This window comes from Lepidochelys olivacea, assembly GCF_965140295.1.
Source record: "Lepidochelys olivacea isolate rLepOli2 genome assembly, chromosome: 3".
NCBI lineage: Eukaryota > Metazoa > Chordata > Testudines > Cheloniidae > Lepidochelys > Lepidochelys olivacea.
Window position 1 is genome coordinate 197584866 of NC_140413.1, and position 24577 is coordinate 197609442.

Here is a 24577-nt window from a genome sequence, read left to right on the forward strand (position 1 = left end):
CCAGAGTAAAATTAACGAACCAGATGTTTAAGGAAGAAACTATTACTTGGATTTTAGTTATACCTACCAAGTTCATCAAGGAAGGGATAACAATGGAGATTTGGCCCATTCCCCTCCAAAAATAATTACGTTAAACGTCCATATCTAAGTTATTCCATTACCTGATTACACTCAGCATACTTTCTGTAATATTAACAGAAGAAGTGTTTTATTGCCTAGCTCTAGTATCACTGACCTTGAAGTCCGCTGGCAGTTGCTAGAAAAAACAACAAAAAGAACCCAGTTTGACCTGAACCAAAAATAAAGTTTTTTGGTAATCAAACAAAGTCAACAAAAGTTACATTTTGGATCAAACTAAACATTTTGTTTCTAGGCGTTTTTAACCTTTCTTAATAAAAGCAAAGGAGATGCCGGGCTAGATTCATAAAACTGGAAGAGAAGGTGCCCCCCTCATACCAAATAGCCCAGTCATTAGGGCACTCACCTGGGATATGGGAAACTCAGGTTAAAATCCCTTCTCTGGAGGAAGGTATCACTTTGGATAAAAGAATACTTCGAGATTCAACACATTCCTTCTTTCAAATAAAGCATCAGAAGTTAATATAAGCATCCTTGAGCCATCTCAGAAGTTCTCCAGCAAAGGTATGGAGAAAGATACTTGACATCTGTGAGATTTCCAAAGTAAACAAACAGAAATAAAACTTTTCTTTAAACAAAAACAGGGAGGATTTGATTTAAATCACTAGTCAGGAAGACTTGATTTAATCACGGATCTCTACATAAAAGTGCATTCTTCTTGGCTGTTAACTTTAATACATATTCTTCACAACTCAGAGATAGATGTAGGTTTCATTTTTAGAAGGTACACACCATACATTTTTAAAGTGATTTATTTTGAACATTTTTCAGATTCGTTTTACAGCTATATCAGAAAATGAATGATTGTTTGGTTATTTCATTTACCAAAGGTAACTGAAGCAGATATTTTTGAAGTCATTGGGAGGTGAACTACCTCGAATTAAACAGGTTAATCATTAATATTTGGAGGATTCTCTTGCCATGCTGTATTAGGAGAAGACCATCACCAGACAGACATTTAAATTGTTTTATTTAACTAAAACAACGTTAGGTATTCCGGATTTTTTTCTTCAACAGCAAACATAATATTTTAAACAAAACAAGCGTATGAATTTAGTTAAATATTCAAATTTTTTAAAATCAGGTTTGTTTTTGTTAAAATTGTTTTTAACTAACATTGTTAAATGAAATATATATAAAAAAAACCAAAAATTAAATCGACTGTGTCAGCCAGGTCAACACGAGAAACTTAAAATATTGGTGTCTGCAGCTAACTCAGTCGTTTTCACCTTCATTTTCCTGTTTGTTCATAATCTGGAAAAGAAAAACAAGCTTTCTGGCTTTTTCAGGTCCCAAACGATTTCTCAATTTGGAATGAATTAATCCAAAGGAAGAAAATATTCTTTCTACACCGGCAGAAGAAGCTACTGCTGTTAAAAGAGAGATTATCATTTCAACAGTCTCTGAATCCAAGCGCTTAAGTGACTTCCACCAGTTCACTGGTGTGACTTTCTTTAAAACATCATCAGAAAACATATACTTCTTGAATGGTTCTTATTTCCAAACTGGGTCTCTTTTACAACCTGCTGCCATTATAGGTTTTCCCTTCTAGTGAGAGAATGGTATGGTAGATCTCAAATCAATGAAGGCTACACTCAGAAAGACCTCAAGACTTCTGGAAAATGCTGCTCAAACAGTTTCACTTTTGTTTCTATTGCCTGTCCCTCCCTGCTCACATTTATCTCCAGACTTATTCTCCTTGTCCAGATCTATCCCACCCCCAACAATCTTCTATTCATTGAACTTTTTGAAACTTTGCATTTTCAGAGAGAGGTAAGGGATTGACTCAGCGTACACAAATTTGCAGAGGGACAATAGGGTTGAGGTCTGTTATTCCTCACTTCTGTATATTATTTATTTATTTAAAAACATTTTTTGCTGTTAACAAGCATGTTATCTCTGGCAACGCAAATCCACAGTTTGAGAACTGCAAAACTAAGCATCTCTGATGGTATCTTCTAGACTGAGCACTGAGTTCCATTGGGTAGATAGAAAGATTAACCTAAATAATCTATACAGAAGCTCCTGGTACCCCATGAAATTGGGTCCCTAATCCATGAACTATTGGAAATCATTTACAAAACTTTACATTAATATATTGTCTTATACTACAGAATTAGAATTTATAATCCCTATTCCATGATGAGATATCTTTGAGATATAATGTATCTTAATTAAAACTACCTTTAGATAAAATGCTTTAAGAGGAAAAAAAATAAAAAAAATCCAATTTAAATAAAAAAAATCCAATATGATTTTTTTTTAAAAAAATCTGATTTTTATCCACCCTGAACAAAAACTAAATGACTTCAGACATTCATGCACTGCAACAAAAAGGCAAAATCTCAATTTTTAAAAAATGCTTTGCAGGTCACACAGAAGTCTCTCATACACCAATCTGCTGAGTCTCAGGCCAGTGCCTTAACCATTAGACTATCCTTCATCTCTAATTCCACCCCCATATAATCAAATATTTCTCACATTCCCATCTTCCTGCAGCACTAAAAAAGTAACTTAGCAATGCTTACCAATTCAACTAAGGGAGTCTTATCTTCTCTTGTGTGGAGGATTGCAGTAGATCCACAAGCTTATTGGTTTGTTCCTGGACTTCTTCCATGGATATTATGAGAGCTTTCACCACCCTCTTAAGAAGCTTCTAAAAGCCACTGAAATCACCCAAAGGGCACCTGAAGAGATGACTGCCCCATCTGGGAAAGATAAGGATGTGGCCTGTGGAGATGGGAGTTCAGCCATGGGTTCTCTCTTATAGATTCATAGATTCATAGATATTTAGGCCAGAAGGGACCATTATGATCATCTAGTCTGACCTCCTGCACAATGCAGGCCACAGAATTTCACCCACCACTCCTAAAAAAGACCTCACACCTATATCTATGCTATTGAAGTCCTCAAATTGTAGTTTGAAGACCTCAAGGAGCAGAGAATCCTCCAGCAAGTGACCCGTGCCCCATGCTACAGAGGAAGGCGAAAAACCTCCAGGGCCTTCCAATCTGCCCTGGAGGAAAATTCCTTCCCGACCCCAAATATGGCGATCAGCTAAACCCTGAGCATATGGGCAAGATTCATCAGCCAGATACTACAGAAAATTCTTTCCCGGGTAACTTGGATCTTACCCCATCTAAAAACCCATCACAGGCCATTGGGCCTATTTACCATGAATATTTAATTACCAAAACCATGTTATCCCATCATACCATCTCCTCCATAAACTTATCGAGTTTAATCTTAAAGCAAGATGATCTTTTGCCCCCACCACTTCCCTCGGAAGGCTATTCCAAAACTTCACTCCTCTGATGGTTAGAAACCTTCGTCTAATTTCTAATCTAAATTTCCTAGTGGCCAGTTTATATCCATTTGTTCTTGTGTCCACATTGGTACTGAGTTTAAATAATTCCTCTCCCTCTCTGGTATTTATCCCTCTGATATATTTATAGAGAGCAATCATATCTCCCCTCAACCTTCTTTTAGTTAGGCTAAACAAGCCAAGCTCCCTGAGTCTCCTTTCATAAGACAAGTTTTCCATTCCTCGGATCATCCTAGTAGCCCTTCTCTGTACCTGTTCCAGTTTGAATTCATCCTTCTTAAACATGGGAGACCAGAACTGCACACAGTATTCCAGGTGAGGTCTCACCAGTGCCTTATATAACGGTACTAAAACCTCCTTATCCCTACTGGAAATACCTCTCCTGATGCATCCCAAGACGACATTAGCTTTTTTCACAGCCATATCACATTGGCAGCTCATAGTCATCCTATGATCAACCAATACTCCAAGGTCCTTTTCCTCCTCCGTTACTTCTAGTTGATGCGTCCCTAGCTTATAACTAAAATTCTTGTTATTAATCCCTAAATGCATGACCTTACACTTCTCACTATTAAATTTCATCCTATTCCTATTACTCCAGTTTACAAGGTCATCCAGATCCTCCTGTAGGGTATCCCTGTCCTTCTCTAAATTAGCAATACCTCCCAGCTTTGTATCATCTGCAAACTTTATTAGCACACTCCCACTTTTTGTGCCCAGGTCAGTAATAAAAAGATTAAATAAGATTGGTCCCAAAACTGATCCTTGAGGAACTCCACTGGTAACCTCCCTCCAACTTGACAGTTCACCTTTCAGTAGGACCCGTTGTAGTCTCCCCTTTAACCAATTCCCTATCCACCTTTCAATTTTCCTATTGATGCCTATCTTATCCAATTTAACTAATAATTCCCCATGTGGCACAGTATCAAACACCTTACTAAAATCTAAGTAAATTAGATCCACTGCGTTTCCTTTATCTAAAAAATCTGTTACTCTCTCAAAGAAGGAGATCAGGTTGGTTTGGCACGATCTACCTTTTGTAAAACCATGTTGTATTTTGTCCCATTTACCATTGACTTCAATGTCCTTAACTACCTTCTCCTTCAAAATTTTTTCCAAGACCTTGCATACTACAGATGTCAAACTAACAGGCCTATAATTACTTGGATCACTTTTTTTCCCTTTCTTAAAAATAGGAACTATGTTAGCAATTCTCCAATCATACGGTACAACCCCTGAGTTTACAGATTCATTAAAAATTCTTGCTAATGGGCTTGCAATTTCTTGTGCCAATTCTTTTAATATTCTTGGATGAAGATTATCTGGGCCCCCCGATTTAGTCCCATTAAGCTGTTTGAGTTTCGCTTCTACCTCAGATATGGTGATGTCTACCTCCATATCCTCATTCCCATTTATCATGCTACCATTATCCCTAAGATCCTCTTTAGTCTTATTAAAGACTGAGGCAAAGTTCTCAGGTTCTTCCTCTTGGTGTTGAAGAGGAGAGGTCTTGAACAGGGGTTGTGGTGGCACAGGATCAGCTCTGGATACTGTAGGTGAAGTAGACAGTCTCTTGTATTGCTCAGTTCTGCTCTGGGAGTTATCACAGACCCCAGTGGCCACGCTAGAACTGGTTGATATGGTCCCAGTGCCTAGAGTGTAAAAAATCAATGCTCTTGTTCTCATGATAGAATGTCCCAATACCTAGCTCTAGAGGAAGGTCTCAGTTCCAAAAATGATGATGTTGTGGCCACTTTTGAGGAGAGCATGTTTGAGGCTCTATCATCATCACAGACTTTCAATGAAGCATAGTCCGGTTCCACTGAAGGAGCCAGATCCTTCAAAGTAGAGGATAGGGCTCTGGGCATCAATAGTGCCAAGGAAGTTTGATGTCTTGGTGCTGACACAGCTGCCAATATTGGTAAGAGAGGTGATTCTGACTCCAGAAGAATTAAGAGGTCCTTCAGTGCTATAAACCTCTGGGATGCACAAGTGTCTCAGTTCTGATTACTCCCGCAGCACCAGTTCAGGCTTCCATGCAGAGGCTGATGGTACAGCACACAGTGCAGAAGGCAGCAGTACCAGAGCAGGTTGTGGAAGTGCTGATGTTGATGCTACTGTATGAGCTGCTATAGGTGCTGAGTTCCTTATCGATGACGGAGGCTTTGGCAGCCTCAGCCCTGCCAGAGGTGCTTCAGCGCCCAGATGAAGCTGAGCTTCAATGGTAACTGCTTAAAGTCATGAAGTCTCAGACTGAATGGTGTCGAGGGGAGGCCTTGCTCAAGCTCTTAGTAGGAAATACGCTTCCCTGGCTTACCACTTCCTTAGACTTTACTGACATATTGCTGAGTCTCAGTTCCCAGGCTCTTCCGTTCTGAGGGGCCACACAATGGGGGGGGGGGGGGTGAGAAGTGTGTTTCAAAGATCCCAGGTCAGATGCTGACCTCAAAGATCTATTCATTAAGATCTGTAGGCATGATTCCCTATCCTCTCTCATATGTGAGTTAAAGAACTGGCAAACTGAACATCTTCCAGTGACACACAATTCTCTGAGGCTGCCAAGACACGTGTCTGTCAGTCAGGGGCACAGTTCTGTGATATACACAGCAATACTTGAAATTAGGGGACCTGGAAGAGGCAACTCTGGATCTAAAAATACATTTAAAATAGAAATAAGAACACTTAAAAACACCACAAAACACTAAAATAAAAACTTGCCAACGGGCAAACTAACTACTAAAAACTAGAGTAACTACACAGGTAGAATAGTTGTTGGCAGTCATATGGACAGCAAGCCCTCAAGTCTGAAAGCCAAGAGGAGAGGAACCGAGTAATGGCTACTGCACTCCTCCATTATATGCCCTCAACGTGAAGCATGAAGATTCTCAAAGTGCATGGCCAGATGTCCAAAGCACTCCAAACTCGAGAGCATGAGTCACCTGAACACTAGTAATGGAATGTACATATGGACAAGCACTCGAAGGAGAATATTTTCTTAATTTCAATTTATTCAACTAATTCAGTTCAGTGACTAGTTCATCCAAAGTCGAGAAATGACTGGCAGTTTAGAAAACAGGAAAAGCTTGTTTTCCTTTTCCAATCTATGAATAAAAAAGTAGGTGTGAGTGGATGACCGCTACTAAAATCTTGAAGGACATGGTGACCAGAAAGAATCAGTTTAATTCACTACCTACAGGTAGTACTTTCTTTCTATAATAAATCATATAAAACATGTTTTGTTTTTAAAGTTGTTTTTTTAATTAACTAATAAAAACCATTTACCAATGCTGTATTTGTGCTTTAATGGTATTCAAATTTCTACCCAAATAGAGTGTGACACAAATCATAAAGTTTAATTAAAGGTTTAAACTGTTTAGATCAACTTGGTTAAAACAGTGCAAAAAATGGTGGGGACACTCTTACTTTAGTTAAAACCAGGCTTATTTTGGTTTAACTTAAATCAATTTTGTTGTCAGAAATAAAGAGGTTGGTACTGGTTTAAAAACCAATTTAAGTTGTTGCAACTTTCTTGTGTAGGCATAGCCTCAGTCTCCTACACATTCAGTCCAATACCATGTATACTCTGCATTCACTTTAAAATATTTAAAGAAAAAAATTATGAAATATTTAAGGAAGTCATGAAGTCAACAAACTATCAGACTATCAATAGTTATGATTAGTTTGAAATGTTTAAAGCTCACTATTTACAGCCTTTTAAAGGTGCATTTTCAGACACATGGTGAAGTATGCCATTAACCAAAAAAAAAAAAAGATACATATTACGCACACAGATTTCTTGCAACAACCTTAACTGTGGCCATCAGTCAAGAAGAAATTCCACTGCCAGACTGAAGTAGAAACACATTATTTGTCTAAAAGATACACTACCAAGTTCTTTAGTTCCAAGCTCTAACCTACTTTAATCAGATATTAAAACAATGTTAAAGGCAGCCCACATCTAAATAATTCTCTCCTCACCCATCCCACAACTAAAGTTATCACTCTATTAGTGACATTTTAAAAGAAACTTTGTTTTGATCATGCACTTCCCTTTGGTGGTCTGCAGTTGCAGTTAAACACTATTCTCAAAGTAGTGCTGATACTGAATTCTGGTACATAAGTAAATAAAAACAGCAATATTAGTGTCAACTCCAACTTCAAAACAAAGAAAAACCACATTTACCAAATAAAACTCGGTGAAGGGGGAAATGGTCAAGCTCTTAATGGTATTATATAATAACAGCTGGAGGAAAGTAGGAAAGAATGCAGACTTCAAAAATGCACTTTAGAATAATTTCCAATATAAAAGCTAACAAAGAAATTAATCCACGTTCAAACAAAACCTACTTGATTGCCAGTTATATTTTTAAATATGGAGCAAGCAAATTTTCTACTCCTCAGCATGCCGTTCATGTACTTTACATCCAAAATTGGAAACACACAGAATACAGCCCATACTGCATTACATTAGATTCACAAGCAAATGTAAAAATTAATCCCTTTCTCCCCTGCTTTCAATTTAAAATAAAATTATGATCTGTTTGATTAGTTTATGAGTATTGAATTTAATCAAGATCTAAAAGAACCAAATTGTTTTTCCTCAGTTTCTAGATTATTTCCAAGAATATAAGGCACAAGTCTACTAAGGCATTCTAAGCAGGTGTTTGTAAAATTTAAAATAAAACTATTGTATCATATCACAATACTTTCCCTCCTCCACAATCCACCGCCCTCAATATCGAGGTCACCATCTTCGTGGCAAAGAACCGGACAAGAATCTGCTTGGAGCCATTCAAAGCCAATCTAAGCTACAATTACAATCAAGTGTGAGGTCCCCATTTCCACGTAATTCTGATATGCACTCTAAACAGGACTTTATCTTTGTTACATAGCCAGGCTAAAAGCCTTGGATGTTTCCAACAGAATTAAGATCCATTTTTCACTACAAATTGGAACCATGTTGTAAGCAGGTCAGGGGATAACTGTGTTGTAACTGGATCCTCTGAATGTTGTAATAGTAGTGTAGAAAGGAGCTTAACTGGCTGAAGGTATCACTGAGCAATCCAGGACATTTTCAGATTCCTTTGAGATTACTTCTACTCCTGAGCACGCCTTGCTGACCTGAGGAGCAAGATGCTGGGGATCAGGTATTTCACATGTATGTCCCATACAAATGTTCAGAGCAATATCACCAAGACAATCCTTGAAAAATTAACTTGATACATACAAGCCAGAAGTTGCCATGAAATTTGGGGAGGCCCCCCACCACCACCATGGTTTAGGGTGGGGTGGCCAACCTGTGGCTCCGGAGCCATGGGTGGCTCTTCAGAAGTTAATATGTGCCTCCTTGTATAGGTACCAACTCTGGGGCTGGAGCTACAGGAGCCAACTTTCCAATGTGCCACGGGAGGAGGGGGAGTGTGTGCTCACTGCTCAACCCCTGGCTCTGCCACAGGTCCTTTCCCCACTCCACCCCTTCTCGCCCCCTCCCCTGAGCCTGCCATGCCCTCGCTCCTCCCCCACAGAGCCTCCTGCACGTCACAAGACAGCTGACTGGGAGGTGTGGGGAGGGAGTGGGAGGCACTGATCAGCGGGGCTGGGAGGCTCTGGGAGCGGAGGGGGGTGCTGCTGACGTATTACTGTCGCTCTTTGGTAATGTATATTGGTAAATTCTGGCTCCTTTTCAGGCTCAGGTTGGCCACCCCTGGGTTAGGGGCAACACCTTGGTAAGAAATCCAGGCTCCCTGCCCTACTCCACCCATAAAGCTGTTGGAAAGGAAGGGTGCTAGGATTCCTATCTGGGTGCTACCCCGACCTACAGCATCCTGGTATCAGCCTTTTACCAGTAGGTTTCTGATCTCTATAAGTGTCCATCCACTGACTACTGGAAGGAAGAAGGAGCTTTCCACCTCCCATACTTCTACCCCTAATTTTGGGAAAGTTAGTTAACTGCTACTATCCTTCCCCTCGGCATCCATTTCTTTGGATCCTCACTTGTGAATAACTCCAGTTGCTTATCTTCTCCTGTCCTCTAGCCCTCCGAACAGCAGCAAAGTGAAGTTAACATGAATACCAGATTTACTGCTGTGTACAGGATTCTGAATAGCAATAGTAAATCTGTAGAGTTTTGTCAGTTTCACTTTGCTGCATAGGAAATTTATGAGCAGTAGCAAGCACGCTAAAGGTATCTGTAGATTTAGAAAGGCAACAATGCATCAATTCATATTCATAAGATTATCCTTACAACCATAAAAGGTTAGATAGTTTTTCCCTCTTTGTTTAAATTTTGCAGAAGCTGATGGTTAGCCCCTCTGGTGTGCAACTCAGAGAAAGTTTTCTTCCTGACATTAGTATTTCAAAACCACGGGCTGGCTATGTCAAAGCCTTCAGCTGCAGAAAAAGTGCATATGCCATATTAAAGAATCTCAATTTAAAAATCAGAAATATATATTAGCAAAAATCAGTGACCGATAACCCACTAAGAACACACCAAGTGTATTCAAGTTTTGGTCTAATATATGTGTCTTTCATAGTAAGTAACTTATGGCATATCTTCTTATTCCTCAAATAGATTGCTTACCTGTCTACTTTGAAAGGTTTTGAGTATTCTTATTTGTAAATACAGTATATGCTGCAGCTAGAATTATAGACTTTTTGGCTGTGATAGTGGGGGGGGGGAAGAAGTTAGAGAATAATTCATGTAGGACTGAGACCTGATCTACACATAAATCTTGTACCAGTATAATTATATGTATGTTAGGAGTGGACATAGTTTTCAAGTATAAAAGAACTTTATAGAAGCATCGTTTATTCTCAGTCACATAAAGCAATAAGCTGTATTGGTATAATCACTTTTATGCTAATATAAAACTTTCTACACTGAGAGGGGTTGTACTAATTTAACAATACCTGTACAATTAAGTGGTATAACTTGTGTGGTTTGACAAAGCCCAAAGATAAGTTATTTTGCTAACATGAAAGAATCACCAATAAAAGTCATGGGTTTTGCTATTTTGAGCAAGTTTTCAGTTAAATTTGAGTGAAACACCAACAATTCACAATATGAAACCTTAACAGAAAAAACATTTTTTTTCTGAACAGCAATTCAACAAGTTCTGACTATTGAAGTTACAAAAAGACTAAAAAAATATATATATATATTTTTCCAAAACAAATATTTTTGCTGACCAATCTGATGAAATTATTTCATCAATTTTCCCTTTGCGTTAAATAAACCAAACACCACACCCGTCACACTCTGGGATTTTTTCCTCTCTCTTATTTAAATGCTAATTGCTTCTCATGAGGATTATATTCAATCGTTCTTTTGCACAATTCACCACAGTACATTTTAGTGATCCAGTCCTGCATTATACATGTCCTGGAAAATTGTGAAGGTTTGTGCGCCTCTTTTAAGCCCAAGGTCTCTGATTCCCCACCCACTGAAATCAGTGGAAAAGCTCCCATGACTTGATAGGTGCAGCATCAGGCCCAAAATCCCTACAGAGTATTTCTATGAGTAGAGGAACCAAACATTGCTATCTCACATCTGTTTAGATGTGTATACTCCAATTTGCAGTCAATGACTTCAAATTTTTGTGTTAAAACGAGAAAAAATATGTTCTTAATATGTTCTCAAATGTCACTCTTCTCCATTCCAGTTTACTGCCACTACTTTTGTCATTCGCAAATAGAAATAGCATCATGCAATCACTGAGAGACAGCAGAAAGATAAAATATAACACATATCCCCCATAAGGTGACAATATGACATAACAAATATATATTGACAGGCAGACTAAGTTATAGTGGATTTTAATTGTATTCTTTCCCAGAAAATACACACTGCTTACTAATTTTGTAGTCAACATTCATTTAAATGTAGAGCTAGAAAATATGTTACATTGTACAAAATATCCAATAGTCATCCAATGATTCCTTGTGTACAAAGCACAAGGACCCTAATATTTTGTTAAATTAATTAGAAAGCTTTTATGCAAGGGTTCTTTCAAAGAGGTATTAAAGATTGAAACAAAAATTAAAACTGAGCCTTTTTTTTTTTAAAAGATTTTATGGATTTTTCAAAGATATTTTGCTTTTTTTCTTTCCAAAGTCAGTAGTCCAGCACTCAAGTAACTGAACAAAACACATATACATGAGAGAAAAACAAAAAAGTCAGCTTTACATTTTTAGGTTATAAGTAACAGCCAGCCAAAAATATAAACATAAAAATGCAGATATTGACTGCATATTTTAAAAGGCTGAAACTACCAGACACTGGTTAAATTTGTTTCTTATGTTGTTTCCACTATGAAAAAAAATATTCTGATGGAATTAAATGAAAACTGTTAAACCACCATTCTGCATAGTTGATTAAAGAATATATAAAAAAATAAACAAATAAGAAAGCCAGCAATCATTCTTGTTAGGTCCATCCTCAAGAAAAATTCAATTTTCAAGCAGATTTTTGACAGTACGTCTTTTGTTTCTCTCTAGTTACGTAAAGAAAAACCAACCCCTGGCCTTAAATATTTTGACTAAAAAGGATAAAGGAATAGTAGTCAACAGTATCAAAAGCTTAGCATAACACAAGACAGGGTTGAAATATGCAAAATACAGGTCTAGAATAACACGTTCAGCCACCCCGGATTGCGTTTTACAATGTTATTAACAGTCATGTGCCATCAAAACATGGAATGCGGCAGTCTTTGGGATATGAGCCACAAAGCTGAAGTAAAAGCTCCTCCTGTCGTCTAAAGCAGCAAAGATTTCTCAACACACTCTGGACAAATACAGACATCAAAAATTAAATCTAGCTACAGAGAAAACAGGGTGACAGTTCAAAATTGAATCCTGAAGAATAATACAAATTTAAGAAAGGATTTTAGATTTTAAGAAAAAAAGTAGCAGAAAATCTGAAATGAAATTGAGACTAAAAAAAGCGGTGTTATAGTGTCCAGCTATACCACTAGTACTTTAGGGGATAATGCTCTCTTATTTTTTAATCTGTAATGCAAACCTAACCTGAGAAGCTACACAACATGGCTGTAGAAAACTCAGCAGTCTGCATAACAAAAACCACCTACATAATTTTTACTCAAAAGAAGACACCACAACATTGCTATGGTATTGAGAACACTGGCCTTACAAGCTTCTTCTCCTCAGATCTCACACCATTTTAGCTACATAAGTGGGAGTGCTAGGGTAGGTTGCCTGTTTTCTCCACGTGTCATCTAACCCTGTTCAGAACAGGTCTAGACTCAGTGGTAAAGTCAGTGACAAATAGTCTAAACTAGTCCTACCACAAGTAGAACTGCACCAGCAGGTTGTAAATGATAGGTGATTTTAAGAACAATCCCCATGAAAACAACCTCTGTAGTAAGATCCTCTAAGTTAAATCCCTCCTAAACGCACTCCTTCCAAGCCTCTGATAGACAAAAAACGTTAAGACCCCCAATCCCAAAAATGCTTATGATCAATGGGGCCTACTCAACATGGGAAAATTAAGTATGTGCATAAGAATTTGTGGGATTAGGACACAAAAATATGTTCGCCTAGTGCTTGTCTTATCCTTATCCCTTTAGTTGTAACCTTCCCATAACAAAGACTATCATTATATTTGAGTCCTATCCAACACAGAGAATACCATCAGTCCTTAAAAAAAAACCAATGGATATGCAGTGAGTTTGCCACCAGCAGTGGAGAGAACACATTTCAGGTACTATTACTTCTCTTGCAAGTAAAAAATGATCAAATCTTTTTGTGACAGCCAGTCCCTTTACTTTCTCAAAGGCAAATAAGGACACAAGAGAAACTGAGCATCACTGACTGGACAGAGCACTTGACTAGATGTCAGGAAACCCAACCTATTCCCTGCTCTACCACTGATCTGCTGTGCAACCTTCAGCAAGTCACTTCACCTCTCTATACCTCAGATTCCCCTTTCTGAAATGGGGATAACAATATTTACACTCCTTTGTAGAGAGCTTTGAGATCTATGGATGAAAGGCACTATACAAAAGTATTAACTATATTCAGTGCTTCATAAACCCACTCATCTCCATTGTGAAACTTTATCACAGGAGATAAAAACAGGCAGGTACTAATAACATAATATATTTAAAGAGAATCAAGTACAAGTACAAATGTAGGGATTTGCCTTACCTACCTACTTTGATGTTCTTTCACTGACATCAACGGGCTTTGGATCAAGTCACAATCAGTTTAATTGTTTTCCCTCTACATAGAGAGTTTCCCATTTGTTTGTTGGGGATCTCTCTCAACTGAGAAGGAAAAAAAATCTGAAAACAGGAAAACTTGATTGTGAAACCACAAGAATTATCAGGGAGAGAAAGGAGAAAATGTAGTTCCTGAAACTACTTTTAGCTTAGTTTTTAAAAACTGACTGGAATGCAAGCTGACAGTGTCCCTTTAAAATATATATTTGTGAACAACTAATCTAGGAGTTTTTCTCAGAGGAGTTTTAAATTCATTCTTTCACTGCAATATTAGAATTGCTATTTAGAGAGCGTTATAATACATGCAGCCTTTTTAAATGTAGATTTTTAGTTTTCCTGAATGCAATCACTTTCAGTTTGTCAAAATCAGGTAAGGACTTTAAGTTTAAAAGCAGTGTATGAACTCAAGTCCTCAATCCATATCACTCAGCCAAACATCAGAGTTAATTATTAAGCTCTAGCAGTGTGGAATATTTTCTGGAGGTCAAGCTAAAGGGTTTCTTGAGTAACTTTCATCATAAATTTTTCCTGGATGACTAAGGAATTGTGTGCCGCACTGCCACATTCAGAGCAAGTAACCTGATGTCTCCTGACAGAGTACAGTATGTCTCAAGAGGGACAAAATAGCGTGATTTCATTAAGGAACATATACATTTGGGACAAATTCTGCCAAAAGTAGCATTTTCTCTTCCTTTCAATATACACAGAAGCATACTTTATATCCCTAAAGACTTCAACTCACCAGAAATCTGTTTGAAGGACCTAGTTTGGGTAACAAAAATAGAGGAGACCGAACAGCCTGCAACTTGCTGACTTCTATGGCAGTGAGAAACTCCCCAAGGCCACAACCAACGAAACGCCGCGTGGGAGCGGGTCCCCCCGCGCCCCACTGTCTATCTGGCCCCCTAGGTCCTTGCACAACGCCCACCGCTGCCGCATCCTGGTGCCGGCGCCTTCCCCAGAAGCGCTCGGTCTGCCCGAGAATCCCCCCGCCCCAACATGCAAACCACGAAAACTTAGATTGGCTGGTGCAGATGTCATCCCTGTCGGCAGATTTCAGGTAACTTTCCACAGCGAGGGGGTTACAGCATCCGCCGTAGCCGAGGTTGCGGTTTCACTCCCACTCTCACCCCGGCCTGCCAGCCCCAGACCCCACCTTGCCAGCTGCGTGTCAGCCGTTCCCCCTCCCCAAAGCAGCTCGTTTGGGCCTCAACCTGCCCGGGGGCGGCGAATCGTTGCGGACCCAGGGGCCTGTCAACCCCCGTCTCCCTTGCTCCCGGACGCGCCGGAGTCGGGACCTGCGGTGTAAACAGCCTCGTACGCACCTTGCCAGACAACAGCTGGGCTCCACGTCGGCTGTTCCTGGGGCGCGTTCCGGCTCCACCATGCTTCTCACCACGGCCTCAGCAGCCGGGCCCCATCCTGCCGCCGCGCTCAGCCCCTGCGGCAGGGCGGCGGCTCCGGCCGGCCGGCCAGCGATGCTTCCCCGCGGCGCGTGCGGGCCGGATCTCACCGCCGGGGGAGCGGAGCGGTCTCTTCAGGGGAGCTGGGGGGGAGGGGGGGGCGGGCGATGGTCCCAGTCGCGGCGGGGAAAAGGGACGGAGGGCTGGGCGGAGGCGCCTCCGCCCCTCGCAGGAGGCTCCCTGGCGGCTCGGCCACCTCGACCCGGCGGCGGCCGCTTCTCCTCACCGGCCGGGTCGAGCTGCCCAAGAGCGGATCTCAAAGAGCGCGGGGGGTCGGCGGCACCAGCCTCGCCGCCGGCGGGAGCCGCCGCCGGGACATGCTGGCGGGAAAAATTGCCCACTTGTTGGCCTCGCGCTCTGGGGACCGTCGCCCCGCGCCGCCCGTGCGCCCCCTCCTCGCGCTGCGCGGCCCGGCGCGCGGCCCCCTCCTCCAGCCTGCCACTGAGGCAGGCGGCGCGAGAGCGAACGACTCGGGGAGGTCGGGCTCCGGACCCGGCACTCTGGCCGCGCGCTCGGTGGGAGGGGAGAGAGGCGCTGGCACCGCGGCTCTCTAAGCCCCGCCTTCCAGCCTGCCTTCCTAGCCAATGAAAAGATTCCATCAACGGGGAGGGGGTTGCGGAGGCTCCTGAAGTCGGGGGGGGGGGGCGCGAGGATGAAGGGAACTTTGGGGAGGGGGAGGAAAGTTCGCTCCGTGCCCGGCAACCGCGATCGTCTTTGTGTTTGACGTATTTTACGGACAAAGAAAAAGCCGGGTGGTTGGGTGTGCAGAGAAACGGAAGGGAGGAGGGAGGCCTGGACTTTGCCCATGCCGTGCCTGGGTTGTTCATTCACGCCAGAGCCAGGGGCCCTGTTTCCTTCTGCTCCCTACAACTGCGGGCACGCCGCGACCTGTCCTGCTCCTGGGCCCTGAGCAAAGGTGCTGGGGTGTTTGGGCAAAGCCCTGCATCATTGGGGAGCCTCCCAGCGCCTCATGTCCCCGACCCGGGGTCTCGGCACGCTGGCACGCGTCTCCCTCCCTGGAGCCTGCCAGGCTGTGCGCTCCCCTAGCTCCCCAGGTCTCCATCACAGGGCCCAGCATCACCGGAGGACCCGGTGTTGCTGACTCTTGCAATTTTATTGCAAGGCTTGTGCTCATCGTTGTTTTTCTTAAAGCCTCAGCTGCTGGGATGAAGCGACTCTCACCTCTTCTCCCGCGCCCCCAAGTTGCTAGCCCTCCCCGTTGCAGAGAAAAGCTTGAACACACCCACCGCGTGCCCCTTAAAGGCTCGGAAACCAGATGAAAATAACCCAACATTGGTTATTTACAAATAGTCTCCAGGGTTTTAACTGAATCTCATGATTTTGGGGATCGGACGCCTGATTTTTGATCACCTGGGCTTGGCAATACAGAGGACCCACCCTATGTCTGATGTCACAGCACGATGGCATTGCCGCACCAGGGCCTTATCTCTCTGACCCTGTTCCACAGCCCAATAATACCTCCAGGTGCGGGGCCCAGCATCATGGCAGTACCCTCCCCATCCTCACACTCCTGTCATCACAGCACAGACGTTTCCATGGGGGGTGCGTATCTGCTCAGCATCCCTGTGTGCCTGACTCTACAATACACCCAACGGGATCCCCCACGCCACGCATCAGCCCCTCCTCAGACCAGTCTCAGGGCCCTGACTGTACCTACTTGTTGCACTTCTCAGACCTGCCTCCAGAATCTCATGGCCTTCCCTGTGGTAGCTACAGGAATACAATAGTGGGAGCGGCGAAGACAGAGAGATGGATACTGTTCAGACAGACAGAAGTGAAGATAATTCTTGATCTCTTGACATCCCTCATTCCTCAGAATCCCATGAAGTAGGTGAACATTTATTAGTTTTTTGGACATAAAATAAATTTCTTTAAGAACATAAGAATGGCCATACTGGGTTAGACCAAAGGTCCATCCAACCCAGTATCCTGTCTACCGCCAGCGGACAATACCAGGTGCCCCAGAGGGAGTGAACCTAACAGGTAATGATCAGCGATCTCTCTCCTGCCACCCAGCTCCACCATCTGACAAACAGAGGCTAGGGCCACTATTCCTTACCCATCCGAATAGCCATTAATGGACTTTCATATCCATTTCTTCTGTTATGCAGCCAACAGACACCCTATGGACAGATAACTGATACGGAGTGATCTGAATTGCTTGGTAAACTGTGCACAAGCAAATAATATGTTTTCATACAGCTAAATGTAAATATATACTCTATTCTGGGAGGCTATGACTGAAAAAGATGTAGCAGTCCTGGTGGAAAATCAGCTGAACATGAGTTCCCAGTTAATGCTTTGGCCAAAAGGGCTAATGCGATCATTGGATGCATAAACAGGGAAAGGTCAAGTCAGGGTAAAGAGGAGTAAATTTTACCACTGTATTTGGTATTGGTGCAACTTCTGCTGGAATACTGCATCCAGTTCTTGTGTGCACAATTCAAGAAGGATATTGATAAATGGAGAGGGTTCAGAAAAGAGCCATGAGAATGACAAAAGGATTAGAAAATATGCCTTATAGTGATAGACTAAATAGATTGAGCTCCTGGAGTCTAACAGAGAGAATGTTAAGGAGTGACTTGATCACAGTCTATAAGTACCTGCATGGTGAACACATAATGGGTTCTTCAGTCTAGAAGACAAAGGTATACATGATCCAATGGCTGGAAGTTGAAGCTACACAAATACAGACTAGAAATAAGGCATATATTTTTATCAGTGAGGGCAATTAACAACTGAAAAAATTTACCAAGGGATGTGGTAGATTCTCCATCATTGGCAATTTTTAAATCAAGATTGTGGTTTTTTGTTTTTTTTTAAAGATCAGCTCACTCTAGTTCAAAAGGAATTATTTTAAGGAAATTCTATGGCCTGTGTTTTGTAGAGAAGGTATAAAAATGTCAGCCTGAACAGTTAAAGTTTTAAACAACTGAAAAAAAGGGTTTCATAATGGGAAACATCAGGTACCCTTAATAATAGGTGGCACTGCCAGCGCTGCCTATAAATAACACATACACAGACAACTTTTTTGTTGTTAAAATTCATGACAGACTGTGTCTTGTTTACTTACATTCTTGTTGCTTTTCGTATAATTAATATTGTAAATAATTGTCAGAAACTTAGTCTGATGGATCAGTCGGTAACTGGTTAAAAGATAGGGGGAAAAAAGTAGGAATAAATGGTCAGTTTTGAGAATGGAGAGTGGTAAATAGTGGTATCCCCAAGGCTCTGTACTGGAACCAGTTCTGTTCAACATATTCATAAATGACCTGGAAAGGGGGTAAACAGTGGGGTGGCAAAATTTGCAGATGATACAAAACTACTCAAGATAGTTAAGTTCAAAGCAAACTGAAGAGTTACAAACGGATCTCACAAAACTGGAGATGTCTGGGCACCAAAATGGCAGATGAACTTCAATGCTGATAAATGCAAAGTAATGCACACTGGAAAACATAATCCCAACTGTACATATAAAATGATTGGGTCTAAATTAGCTGTTATCACTCAAGAAAGAGATCTTGGAGTCATTGTGGATAGTTCTCTGAAAACATCCACTCAATGTGCAGCAGCAGTCAAAAAAGCTAACAATGTTGGGAATCATTAGGAAAAGGATATGTATCATATGCCTCTATATAAATTCATGGTATGCCCAAATCTTCAATACTGCATGCAGATGTGGTTGCCCCATCTCAAAAAAGATATATTGGAATTGGAAAAGGTACAGAAAAGGGTAACAAAAATGATTTGGGGGTATGGAACAGCTTCCAAATTAGGAGAGATTAGTAAAACTGGGATTTTTCATCTTGGAAAGGAGACCCCTAAAGGGGGGATATGTATAATAGAGGTCTATAAAATCATGACTGGTGTGTAGAAAGTAAATAAGGAAGTATTATTTACTCCTGCTCATAGCACAAGAAGTAGGGGTCACCCAATGAAATTAATGGGCCACAGGTTTAAAACAAACAAAAGGAAGTATCTCTTCACACAACCTGTGGAACTCCTTGCCAGAGGATGTCGTGAAGGCCAAGACTATAACAAGGTTCAAAAAAGAACTAGATAAGTTCATGGAGGATAGGTCCATCAGTGGCTACTAGCCAGGATGGGCAGAGATGATGTCCTGAGCCTCTGTTTGCCAGAAGCTGGGAATGGGTGATAGGGGGTGAATCACTTGATAATTACCTATTCTGTTCATTCCCTCTGAAGCACCTGGCATTGGCCATTGTCAGAAGACAGGATACTGGGCTAGATGGATCTTTGGTCTGACCCAGTGTGACCATTCTTATGTAGTCATGCTGAAATGCTACAGCACTGGAAATTTTGCAATATTTTGGATGGAAAATATTTTTGTCTATATTATATGAAACTTAGATATAACAACAACAATCAAATATTCACCCTTTACAAGATTCACCCAGTAACAATCAAATATTCACTTTTTTTTTTTTTTTAAAGGGAGTAATCCCTGTTGTCGTCCTGGGCTGCATCTCCCTAAAGACAAAGACTGCTTCGATTGTTTCCCTGAGTACGTATCTCCCCATTAATGTTTCTATTAGCTCCCATCATCTCACTCTTTATTGAATATATTCCAGTTATTTCCATGACTCTAACTTCTGTATTGGAAGTGAGGGGATTTCTGTCATCTCCATAGGCCACTCCTCCATATAAGGTGCGGGAGGATGCAATTGGCTCCATTTCATGCAAATTAGATATGGTCCTCAGGCTCCCATGTTCTGATCGTGCACCACTGAAATCCATGGGACTTTTGCTACTGATTTCAATGGGAATAGGAGTGGGGACACAGTAAGTTACCATTGACACCTTCAATTGGGCAATATTTGAGAGTTCCAGATTTTGGAGACTTGCCATCATAAACCAATGGAAATCCTATGTGACTCACTAGTGTATTGAGGGAGACAATGTGGGTGAGGTAAAATCCATAGGCGGTGGGGGAAGCTAGCTCCCTGTCCCGCCCGCTATTCTGCCCGCGGCCTCACCCACCATCTGCCCCTACTTGGCCCCAGGCCCTGCCGCCGCTCAGCACCCCCGCCTCTGTGTCCCTCCTCTTCTCCCCCTTCACCCACGAGGCCGCCATTAACCTGCCACGTCCCTCCTCTCCACCCCCTCCCCTGTGACCCCACCGCTTATCATATCCCTCCTCACCCCCTCCCGCAAAACTCCCCTGTCTGCTGCGTTCCTTCTCTCCTCTACCCCTCCCGGTGATACCACCCTGCTTGCCGCATCCCTCCTCACCCCCCTCTCCTAAGACCCTGCCACTCACTGCATCCCTCCTTGCCTCCACCCCCACTCCTGCGAGACCCCTCTGCTCACCACATCCCTCCTCGCCCCTCGCCCTCACAAGACCTCTGGCCACTCGCCTCATCCCTCCTCACCCCTGCCGCTCGCTGCATCCCTCCTCATCCCCCCTCCTGGCAAAACTCCCCTGCCTGTTGCATCCCTTCTCTCTCTCTCCCTCTACCCGCAATACCACACTGCTCACCGCATCCTCCTCACCCCTCTCCCATGAGAACCCCCCAGCTCACCGCATCCCTCCTCTCCTCCCTCTTCCACCTGAGGCCCCCCCCACCTGCCATGTCCTTCCTCACGCCCCACCCCGTGAGACCCCCCCTGCCTGATGCATCTCTCTTCTCCTCCACCCTTTCGCCCCTGAAGTCCCCCCGCCTGCTGCTTGCTGCATCCCTTGTCACCCTCCACCCCTGTGAGATTCCTCCACCCGAGCGGGGGGTAGGGGGTGTGAGGAGGGATGTGGCGAGCGGTGGGGACCTCCGGAGCGGGTGGGTGGAGTGGAAGAGGAAAGGAGGCACTCACCAGGCAGCAGCTGCAGTGGGGGCTTTGGGAAAAGGGCAGAGTAGGGAGTGGAATGCAGGCCAGGCCACCACGGCCTATTATACCCGGTGCCCATGGTAAAATCTTTTACTGGACCAATTTCTGTTGGTGAAGAGACAAGCTTTCGAGCTTCTCAGAGCTCTTCTTCGGGTCTGAGAAAGGTACTCACAGTGACACGATAAATACAAGGCGGAACAGATTGTTAAGCACAAGAATAAGCAAATCACTGGTGTACTGTAACTTTTCTCTTATTTTCCATGCTGATGAGACTACAAACACTGACCAGTGGGCCATACAAAAAAGTAAGAAATCTTTCAGATTGAAGCTGCTGACTGTAATAAAACACAAAAATGTCCATGAGTAGCAAAGGCTGGTAAGGCCTCACTTCATTAGACCTCATTCTAATGCTCTCACAGGCATGACATGGCAAGACCAATTTCAGCATATATACGTACATATATATATTATTTTTTTCATATTGGTCAGCTGCAGATACATTTAGTGTTTTGAAGGAGTGTCAGTGTGGCAGCTGGTTTGCTTACATAGGGAGGGAAGGGAATGCAGGTTTGCGGAGGGGGGGTGTATCTTATTTTATTTTAATGTTGCATTCTTGATCCAGCCTACAGCAGAAGCCCAGATTTTTTTTTTAATGCAAGCATCTTTCTCAGAGTCACTAGGCACAATCATTTTTAAAATGCATTCACATTTTCCAAGAAACATGCATGCTCCAGTGGTCTACAAAAATAGCAAGTACACACTTGTACACCCTCTATTGTGTGGCATGTTCAGTTACCAGAAGCTCCTTAAATCAAGGCACTAAGAAAAGAATCGGTACTGAAGTACATGACTATAAGTATGATTAATTAAGAACCCATTGCAAGAGGATCCATAATGCACTTACAACTCCCCAAATCCTGTTCCAGTAGGTATTGCACTCCATCTTAAAACTTGCAATGGATTCTCTTTGGTTGCTCCAAAATTCTGGTTAGGAATCTAGAGGTAGTGTCCTCAGGATATTACCTATTGCAGCCCCATTGAAACATTTCTGTATGTTTTTTAGTCTTTGTGCACATTTGAGTAAAGTTTTCCTGATTTCTACTTCTTAATGATAGTTCCAAATGGGAGTAAAAAGATTAGGCTATGCAGAGGTATACCTCTGGCCAAATGAGTGTCATTGACATTTAAATTCAAAAGGGAAGCTCCAGACCGAGCTGAAATCAAGTGTGAGGGTTTGCTGTACTGCAGGTTTCATTTTTATCATTTTGAGTTGTTAGAAAAATTGGGAAGGAAAAAAACAGACCTAAATAAAACTGTGCCTACCCAACACTGGTTCCCAATAGTCTGAAGTCTCTCTATAATGCAATGAAAACCTTATACTAACTGTGATTCCTCCATAAGTGCTCCTGAATCCCACTAGCCTGGAAGTATCATAGAATATCAGGGTTGGAAGGGACGTCAGGAGGTCGTCTAGTCCAACCCCCTGCTCAAAGCAGGACCAATCCCCAAGTAAGGCACTGATCTTGAACTTGTCTCTCACCCCACTCCTTATACAGCCTAAAAACTAGATCAACCCCCAAATCAGCTCTTTAGCGATAACAAAAGCACCCCAGATATTACTTTGTTTTTTTCTATATCAGACTTTCAGATAACATCTTTTCCCTCAAGAGAAAAAATCAGTAGAATTAATCATTGTAATGTTGAGGGATGACATCTTTTGGTTACAGAGGAGAGCCCCACTCTCCTCCCCGCCCTGCGCGGAGCCGCTCACCCGAGCCCTGCTCTTCCCCCACCTCCCCACTGCGCAAAGCCCCTCTCTCCCCTCTTCCCCCACACAGGGCTGGCCCGAGCACAGTTGCTCGCTCCCTTCCTCCCCCCCCCCCCCGTCCCGAGCCCCTTTTTGGCAAAACTGATGATCAACTGGCAAGAGCAAATGGGACAAGTGCCCAGTTTTGCCAAAAAAAAGTCAGGATGTCCAGGGCAGGGCTTAAAAATGGGACTTTCCCAGCCAAAATGGGACATATGGTCACCCTAGTCTGTAGTAAGAGCTGCCCAGGGAGCCCAAGCAGCTTGGGGAGCCCCGAACTCTACATCTGCCCTGGGTGGGGAGTCAGGGGGCCTGAGAGCAGCCCCCGGCACATGTCCCTGCCCCCCATGGCGTGCCATCCAGGCTGGTGGAAGGTCCTGGGATCCCCACAGCAGCTCGGGCTCCCTGCACAGCTCTTACCATAGCCTGGATTCCAGCCAGACCTGGGGGAAAGGGAGGAACAGGGGGTAAGGCCCTGTGGTGGGGGGTCTCAAATGTTCTTTGTGCTCAGTAAATCTTAATCTGCCTCTGATTATAGATTTCAGTTCCTGTTGCTGGAAGAGGCCAGTCTGATGACTAATGGTCCCATGATCATTATGATCATAAGCCCTTATGAGAAATATATTTCTGATTTTAATATAATTTGAATGACCCACATTACAAGCCCCTCGCTGTCTATTTTAGGGGTTTCTATACCTCTCATCACTGTAATATCTCATACAGATTACTCAGCTCCAACAGTCTCTCTTTCAGAATTTTAGCTAGGCTATTATACCACATTCATCACCATGGCATCTAAGCGCCTTAAGACATGGGGTTACATTGTGGTATTTAGCCAAAGCCTCCCACAAGGGACAATATGGGAGTGTCCATAGCTCCCCAGTTGCACTGGAGAGACAGCACTTCCAACCCCACACCCCTTTAAAAGAATACAACATACTATCCCATGCACATAGAGGCTCTTTCTACTTCCCACCCCTTTCAGGGCTGTTGACAGCCTCTGTACTTCCCAAATGCAGGGCTGACAATTCTGGTTGCCCTTCATACAGGCTATGCAAGAGTTCCAGTCATTCGTGCAGCATCCATGTTTTTGGATGGTGAGATGGAAAAATGATGTTAAAGACTAAATTTTTGTGATGGAACAGAAGGATTTCTGGGAATTTGACCCTAAACTCCCACAAGTCACCGAGAGGAGTGATGGCATCCCGCAATACGTAGCAGCAGTCCCACAATACACTGTAGACATTTCTCACAAGGCAATGCTCCAGATGGTAGCGCAGAGGACGCGGGGATGCCTACTACAGCACCATTTGTCTTCTGTCAGTGCAACCTGATGTTGTGAAGACACACTGCAACAGCAAAGACAGCCATATGTGAACACATTGTGACAAAAGGAGCTATGTCAGCAGCTCTATGCCAGCAAAACTTTTGCCAGTAAAAATGTCTAATCGCTTTCTAGTTTCTAGGTCTTAGTTTACTTGTAGCTGCTATTACATGATGTAGTTACAAACTTTCAGCCCAAATATCTTGCACGGGCACACACGTATACAACTACAGTATTTTAGTCATGACTGTAAATTACTATCCCATAATGAGAAAATATCTGGACATGTGGAAGCATAGTATGTCATGGACAGAAGCAGATGCTTCAGCACATTGCAAGAAAAATGAAGTTGGTTTCAACAACCTTAATTTCATGAATATAAAGAATAATCCTCTGTCCATTAAAATATACACACTT

The 24577-nt window shown here is 42.7% G+C and overlaps 1 protein-coding gene and 1 long non-coding RNA gene across 8 annotated transcripts in view; one reads left to right on the top strand and one right to left on the bottom strand.

Annotated features, from left to right (window-relative positions):
- B3GNT2 (UDP-GlcNAc:betaGal beta-1,3-N-acetylglucosaminyltransferase 2) overlaps positions 1–24577 on the bottom strand; it is a 69269-nt gene that overhangs the window by 33149 nt on the left and 11543 nt on the right. For 2 of the 7 annotated variants that reach the window (XR_014710985.1, XM_084624240.1), the window contains exon 1: positions 15027–15681. The exons of 1 other annotated variant lie outside the window; for it this stretch is intronic. The gene's annotated coding sequence lies outside the window, so the exon portion shown is untranslated. Of the gene's footprint in view, positions 1–484; positions 666–13631; positions 13729–14443; positions 14540–15026; positions 15682–24055; positions 24186–24577 lie in introns of those variants that run through there. 4 more of the 7 variants (XM_084624242.1, XM_084624244.1, XM_084624243.1 and 1 more) reach the window with 4 other exon arrangements.
- Positions 14637–23940, top strand: LOC311518426. The gene is made up of 4 exons (XR_014710987.1): positions 14637–14761; positions 16859–17012; positions 19641–19710; positions 23886–23940. It is a non-coding gene; the product is annotated as an uncharacterized lncRNA (long non-coding RNA).